At 42.7% G+C, this 8044-nt stretch overlaps 1 pseudogene; it reads right to left on the reverse strand.

Annotated features, from left to right (window-relative positions):
• Window positions 1-336: 336 nt before the first annotated feature.
• Window positions 337-1641, reverse strand: LOC110123754 (S-phase kinase-associated protein 2 pseudogene; annotated as a pseudogene).
• Window positions 1642-8044: the final 6403 nt, after the last annotated feature.

The raw sequence follows: 8044 nt of genomic DNA on the forward strand, positions 1-8044 counted from the left end.
CTTGACTCTAAATAGATTTACGAAGAATGGCAACTTGGAAGATGTGGTTCAAATTTTGCTATTTAAGGTAGCTTGAAATTATAGGCTCACTCTCCCTATAATTTCAAAATGCATAGAGCTTGGGTTCTTAAGGGTATAGCAGTGATAAAAGCTTTCATAGTCATTTCTAAAAAGCAACATTTTATAGTCTTCTCTCTCCAATGGTTCGCTAACATGTTTGTAGAAGGAAGGCAATGGAAAACCAAGAATAAAGATAGCTGAGCTCTCCACAACTGGGCTTCCTGCCTACTTTCCCTGTTCAAAGAAAAGAGGAGACACCATCTTGCAACAGAGGCTTCATATATAACTGGGCTTCTCCAGTGACAGTCAGCATTTGATGCCCCATATCTCTTGGTTCTTCTTGTTGCCAATGGTTGGTCTGGTGATGGTGGTGAAATGGGAGCAATTAATTGTAGATGAGGAAGGGTTTCTTTTAATAGTTGAAGGGTACCATCTGGCATGATTCCAAAGACTTGTAGTGTTTTTAATGTGGGAAATTCTCCAAGTTCAAGTAAAGTTTCAGGTATTATGTCATAGCACCAACTGAATGATAGGTGTTGGAGGTAGTTGAGTTGGTAAAATTCTGGAAAGCAGTCATTTTTCAGCATGACACTATTGCTTAAGTCTAGGTGGACAAGACTGGGACATCTTCCAACTAAGGTACAGACATCTGATCTCTGCAGATTCCTTTGGTACCTGCTGAGATTCAGGTGGGTGATGGTCTCCAACACGTGTGTAACAGCCACATGTACGTGTTTTTTAGTGAAGTCATAGCACCATGAGAGGTTCAGCTCATCCATTCTGGAACAGCTGTTCAGCAAAGTCTTCAGGGAAGATTCAGAGAATCCAGAATACCCAGAAAGCTTTAGTCGCAGTAAATTTGTGTTCTGAGCAAGATTACTGACAATGGGATCTGAAAGCCGGAGGCCTTCCAAGGCTGAGATTCTGCAACTTGGAGCAGTGAGACAGAAGGCCATGAAGGGTAGACACATTGATCACAGAGTTTGACAGGTCCAGGTGCTGTAAACGGAAAGGGCTGAAATGTTCAACTAACTGTTGGTCCATAAATGATTGTGGACAGCAGAAGGCAACCACCCCTCGGGACAGCAGCCGACCAACCACATCTGGGTAGAGGTTTCTGCCCACGAGGTCTACAGTCTGCCAGAGAAATTCATCAAACGCTAGATGACACCATCTCTTACAAACACTGGAGATGTTCAGGAGTTCAGAGAGGTACAGACAGGAAAAGATTCCTAAGAGCAGCTCATCTGGAAGGGAGTCCCAAGAAACACCTGGAAAGTTCTCTTGGTTTAGCTTAGGTCTGTGGACAATCACAAAGTCCTTGTCATTCACTTTGCTTTTCAGCCATTTTCGTGGGGGACTCTGTGGGTAGCTCAGGTTCGAAAGCAGTTCCTGGGGGATGGTCTCACTGTCCTCCTTCTTCAGGGCTGAGACCCCTATGCCTGAAAGCCATTCAGAAGTCTCGCTAGAACCCCATCCCCACGTGAAACTGGTGGTAACACTGCTACTGTGGTCGGGTATCTCCTGGAGGTGTTTCCTGTGTGTGGCGTCTGCAGGTTCAGGAGTCTTCAATGTGTGCATTAATTGCAGAGGTGCCCGCCTCCTGGATTCCTGCTTTGGTGCACGGTGAAATTGTGAAGTTGAAAACTAAAGAGATCTTAAGTGCTTCTCTTCTACTGTATCATTGTAACAACACAGCGATGAAGGCTTTACCTTAACTATACTCCCAGATGGATTCAGCCACATTTAAGAGCCCACAATGGCTCCTTTTTGTTCAAAATAGATCCATATGTTTTCATGTCTGGGTTTACTAACAGCCCTTGTCATATATAGCATCTCCTGTCTCACCTCTCATTTTCATTAATAGGTATATTTATTCCCCACTTTTTCACACAATATTCATACAGAATATGTACAGAAACTTGACTATTATTTGCTAAAAATCACTAAAATAGATGTTATTAACATCTCTCAGGAAATTTTACTTGCAAAATTTAGAAATCACTAGTGCCACTTCCAGACCTTCATGCATTAATGTTGGGGGGAAAAAAACACATTTATTTCTGCACTGGGCTGAAGAACCACGTGTTTATATGCTTTCATAAAGTGTCACCTCACTTACAGGCAGAAATGCACCAAGGTAAGATGCCTGAGTTCGGGAGCCAGACAGTTCCACACCAGATGATGAGAGCACCGAGGCAGAGACAGCAGTGACACTGTGAGCATGTGTGTGTCTCAATGGAAGAAACGTCTGATTAAATGTATTCCTTGCACCTGAAATATCTGCTTGGAGATGTGATGGCCATAGAAGACATCTATCTAATGCCTTAAGCAGCCTCAGGTGTGTGTCTATCGCACAGACCCTTCTCACTCTGGACCCTAACATGCTATTAACATAAAATGAATAAACTCCAACAGGGTGTCCTGGGGGGACCCTTCTTGTCTGCATACCCTTGCAGCCATCTCTGGGAATATGAGGAAGGCATTTAACTCCAGTGTGTGTCTACTGAGTTTAATTGTTTTTACTTTTATTCAGATTGACAACTGAGTGTTTTTAAATGATGGGGCTCATTGACAAAACCTCATTCCACAGGCAGATCAGCACAAAGCCTTGGTTTTGTAATTCTGAGACACTAAGGCTTAGAAATTAGGTTGTCAATCAACTCTGCCTCTTCCCTTCAAATAAAGGAGGAAAATCTCTGATATGGGATCTGTGTATAATGAAGTTATTCTAGCCCCTTTCCTAGGAAAAACAGGTACACAGAACTCATCAAATTAAATATCATCCTACAACAGCCTGGACGATGTCTGTGGAAGGTAGAAGATCAGAAGAATTCCATGAGTTGCCTCTGGAGCTTGACTTCTGTGTGTGTGTGGATTTATGCATCCATACAGACCCCAGGAAATGCAGTTGTGCTACATGTGTGAAGTAGCTGAAGCCTCATCCTTGTGACATTATAGATGAAGATTTTCAGTTCTGTGTCTCAGTGTAAGGGCAGAGTCAGAAGGCAGGCTTAACTTGGTTCTGCAGGCTCTTGGGTAACACACAGGCTTGGACCAGAGGATGGACCAGAGCTGGCCATGGAGACCACCTCAAGGCAAAAACGTCAAGCAAGGGCAACAAATGTACACACACAGGACGTACCCCCCTGTGGCCAGTAACTAAGACAGCATGGACAGTGTCGTACCTGCCCAGTGGTTAACAGCATTTCTTTTAGTCCACGTTCAAAGACAAAGACAGCAGCTTTTGGTCCCAATTTCCAAACATTGGGTCAGCTGCCGTGGCTACATTTATCACAGCACTTTGGTTCTCATTTCTTGAGAATATGATTTTTAATGAACTCTTTACATGGAAAAAGAATTTTTTCCTATTTTTTGGTGACATGACTTTGTCTATGAAATTTGATTAAACTAATTAGAGACTCAGTTTCCTTACTAAGTGGCAATAACATCTTCCTCATTATCAACAAGTAAGAGATTGTTTTTAAACCATAATGCACCACACAAATGTTAGCAATCTTTTGAGTGGAACTCCAAAATCATATCAATCGTTTCCTGTCCTGGAGTGGAATCTGAAGCTTTGTCTCAAAGTGGAAAGGGACTGTCTCCTTTCAGATTGGCTTTAAGCAGCATTGAAAGCTGACGTGGGTTTGGCCAGTGGTCCAGGGCCTGGCACCTGTGCACATTTGCCCATGGCCGCCTCCTCACTGCACACATGTGTGTGTGACTGTGACCGTCCGCATGAACTTGCCTGCGACATCACCAGGGGCTCCAGCCCGGCTATAGCTTCCCTGGCCTTTAGAGAAGGACCTTTCCACATGGTAAAAGTGTGATAACTTTAAACAAATTTGCTATAAATGAAGAAGGAAGCATCGCTGACCCCAAACGAAGCCAACCTGAGATCCTTCATTTGCTTCTGACCCTGAACCAGAAAGGAACTGAAAAATGGACCGGTTGGACTCCCTGAAACAAATGATGCTTGAGTGGTTTCATGCATAATAACTGCCTTTGATGTAAATGGGGCCATCCGTCAGCGCCACTGGCACAGCAGTGACCTCCCCCACTGCTGCCAGCCCTGCGCGAGGGGACTGAAGCCCACCCAGGTGCCAGGAGGCAGGCAGACCCCCTCCACCTGGGGACACTCTCTTCAGAGAGGATTCCGATGGGGAGTCGAGGAGGCTGGTAGGCAGGGGTCTGGCAGGGGACTCGCTGAACATATTATTAGGGAATTTGAAGTCTTAGCTATTGTGGGCCCACTCCCTGCTCCTACAAATAAAAAAACTAAATACAGAACTGCCACATGAGCCAGCAATCCCACTCCTACACATTTATCTGGAGAAAATCATAATTTGAAAAGAAGCATATACCCCTATATTCATAGCAGTACTATTTACAATAGCCAGGACATGGAAGCAACCTCAGCATCCATCAACAGAGGAATGGATAAAGAAGATGTACCACATACACAGACACAGACACACAGACACACAGACACACACACACACACAGGAATATTACTCAGCCATAAAAAAGAACAACGTAATACCATGTGCAGCAACATGTATGGACCTATAGATTATCACACTAAATGAAGTTAAGTCAGACAGAGGAAGACAAACACCATATGACATCACTTATATGTGGAAGCCAATTAAAAAATGAAAGAAGTGAACTTATTTACAAAACAGAAACAGACTCACAGATCTCAAAATCAAATTTACGGTTACCAAAGGAGAAATGTGGAGGGAAGTGATAAATTAGGAGACTGGGATTAACATGTACACATTACTATATATGAGATAGATAGCCAACAAGAATTTACTCTGTAATAACCTAAATAGGAAAAGAATCTGAAGAAGCATGGATACATGCGTATGTATAATTGATTCACTTTGCCATACACCTGAAATTAACACAGCATAATAACAATTTTTTTTAAAAAAAAAGAGTAAATTAGGTGCCATCTTCACCAAACCCAAGGACAGGTGATGCCTCCCAGCACCATTCTCAGAGGTGAAACTAGGGGAAGGCATCCCTGGCCTCCATCCTCCCATGCACCAAGTCGGTGCCCAACTTAACATCTGTGTCAGGACTCAGCCCTCCCATCCCTGTATCCGGCATGTGGTTCTCAACAGGGCAGGGCCCCCACGTGTGGACTCCATCCTGGGCTCAACGCTCCTGTGCAGAAGGAAGGGAAAGCCCCCTCCCACATATTAACAAGTTGCTGCATGCTATTGCCCTTTGTTTCTTTTAAAACAAATATATGCTTATAGACTTGCAATCTGCATGATGAACTTAGCATGCAAATAAAAGGAGATGGATCAGAGTCATTTTCAGACAAGATGCACCTTGAAGGAGTCTGCAAATGGCCATTCATTTCCTCACCTCTAGGCTGACAGAACACTGACATTCAAGTCAAAGGCATGTCCTAATCGTCACGCATGTAACCACTTTTTTCTTTTTTCACATTTGTATGCTAATCACGAGAAGCAAAAATAGACTTAGATTGGAAATCAAAGATGGGCTGTACACAGGTAATAGAGTGCTGGAGCACTTTATTTAAAGATAGAAGGCTCTCGGACCAGGCTTTATTATTGAACTAAGACTATCTATCCTTTTTGACACTTTTTAAATTAAGTTCTTCCTCTAATTTATGTTTTTGTCAGCTTTCTTCCCTTACCTGGTTTTAAACTGGCTTTTTCCCCCCTCTCTCTCAAAGTAATAAACTACTCCAGAGCAGAGGGAAAAAAAATTTTAATGACCCTAGAAATTCAGATTAACAAAATGGATCATTTGTACACAGCCACAGAATTATGAATCCTTCTGAAATATTGGTGAGGAAATTCTGCCTGATGCAAAATTTCATTTTCTTGCTCTCTGACATCTGACTCCCCCATCCCCTTATCAAACGGAATGATTATGGAACCTTTTTATTAAGGTCATATCCTAAAAAGTAGAGGGACTTGGGGGATCATTTTGCAGGACAAGAAAAAAAGCTTTTTTCTTTTTCTCTTGAATGAAAGAAGACAAGCTCCAACAGCATATTAAGAGAGTAAACAGAAAATACCTTGAAGAAGCTGGACTTGCAACCCCATCCATCCTGCCTCCCCCCTGGATGTCACCCTGACTCCCTATCATTGTGATGCCTGCCTTCCTCCCAGGATGTCCTGCGTGCATCTGAATTCACAGAGTTCAGGGAGGTGGAGACAAACAGAACAGGGAGCAGCTGCACGACCATGTATGTGGCAGTCAGATCACCTACTCTGATGCCTTGTTGGAATAAACTGGGGACAACATAATCAATCTCCCCAACTTAACACAACTCCTACCTGGAAAATGCAAGCCAGACCTAACATACAAATCCTTCTGCTGTTTGGCACCATTTTTGTTGTAAATCATCTGTACAGACAGAAAAAATATATATATACTGCAATGCTACGACAAAGTGGAAATTTTAATTGCTTAGATTTGATAAAGAATCCTTTATCTAAACTTAGTTTCAAAATAGCAATGACTGGTTTGTAGCATATTCATCCCCCTCCCCCAAAACTATGTGATTTCTCAACAGAATCTCCATAAACAGCTTGCTTCTGCTTTTCCCACATGATGCAAGTTGTTTCTTCTGCGGAGACCAAGTCCGTGCCTCCTCGCAGCCTACCTGGATTCTACCGTCCATCCTAGAGGTGGGGACTACAGGCCTCTGCGAGAACTTCAAATACCACCCATCTCTCACCACCTAACACTCCAGCCATTGGGGACCGAGTAGCATAGTAAACACCAAATGTGTGGGAGGGCCAGCCAGCTCTCAGTTGGCCTGTGTTCCAACCCTGCCAGGCTGTGTGACTGCTCCCAGCCTCAGCTTCCCCACCTCTAAGATGGGGCAGTAATCACTCCTGCCTTACCAAGATGTCCTGTGCATTAGAACAACGCCTGGCATGTAGCAGGAGCTGTTACAGTGTTACTATGTATAAGTGCTACATAGACTAAACTCAACCCAGGTGATCCATTTGAAAATAATTAAGTCACACTTTTATTGAATGACCACTAGAAATCACAGGATAGATGCTACAGGTAAATATCCCTTGTCTTGGGACTTCTTTGGTGGTCCAATGGCTAAGACTCCATACTTCCAATGCAGAGGGCCCAGGTTCAATCCCTGGTCAGGGGACTAGATCCCTCATGCTGCAACTAAGACCTGGTACAGCCAAAAAAAAAAAAGTTATTAAAAAATATATCCCTTGTCTTAAAACATTGCTGTCTAATACAAGATCTAAGACAAGTGTGCAAAGAAGTAATCAATCAAATAGAATAAATATTAAACTTTTTTCTAGAATGAATTACAAAAGAAAATATCAGTGTGGTATAAATAAAGTTCAAAGAAAGATGAAGCTGCAAGTCATTGAGGAAAGCTAAAAGCTAATGTAGAATGGCATTTAATATGATTCTTTTGAGAATTACAAAATTTTAATAATGAGATAATGCATGATTCAGCAAGATCAATAGAACAGAACTGATAGCCATGATGAGACCTCAAATTCCTAGAAGAACTTGTGTACAATGAGGAACGTCCCCTCCACTCTATGCATGCTCCCCGCACCTGCATAAACAGTGCTGCCAGCGCATGCATGGCACCCAGGCTGCAGGCTTGGGGGTGTGGAGTTGGCCAGCCTGGGTGCAAACCAGGGTCACCAGTTCTCAGCTCCATCATCATAATACTTAAGGCTCCTCAGCTCCCTCTGCATCTCTAAACTAGAACACTGATAACAGTACTCTTCCTACATCATTGCAAGGATTAAATTAAGCTGTTAGCACTTGTTCAAAAAGTACATGATAAATGGAACAATTACGTTTTCGTTTACTACAATTATTTTTAAAATGTTTGTGTCAAGTGTTATTTCCCCCCTGCAAACATAAAATTCAAAGCAAAAAATATAATGTAGAACTTAACATCTGTCTTAAAAAATGCTTGTTCTAGGAGGGTTAA

This window comes from Odocoileus virginianus, chromosome 15, assembly GCF_023699985.2.
Source record: "Odocoileus virginianus isolate 20LAN1187 ecotype Illinois chromosome 15, Ovbor_1.2, whole genome shotgun sequence".
In the NCBI taxonomy this organism is placed as follows: domain Eukaryota; kingdom Metazoa; phylum Chordata; class Mammalia; order Artiodactyla; family Cervidae; genus Odocoileus; species Odocoileus virginianus.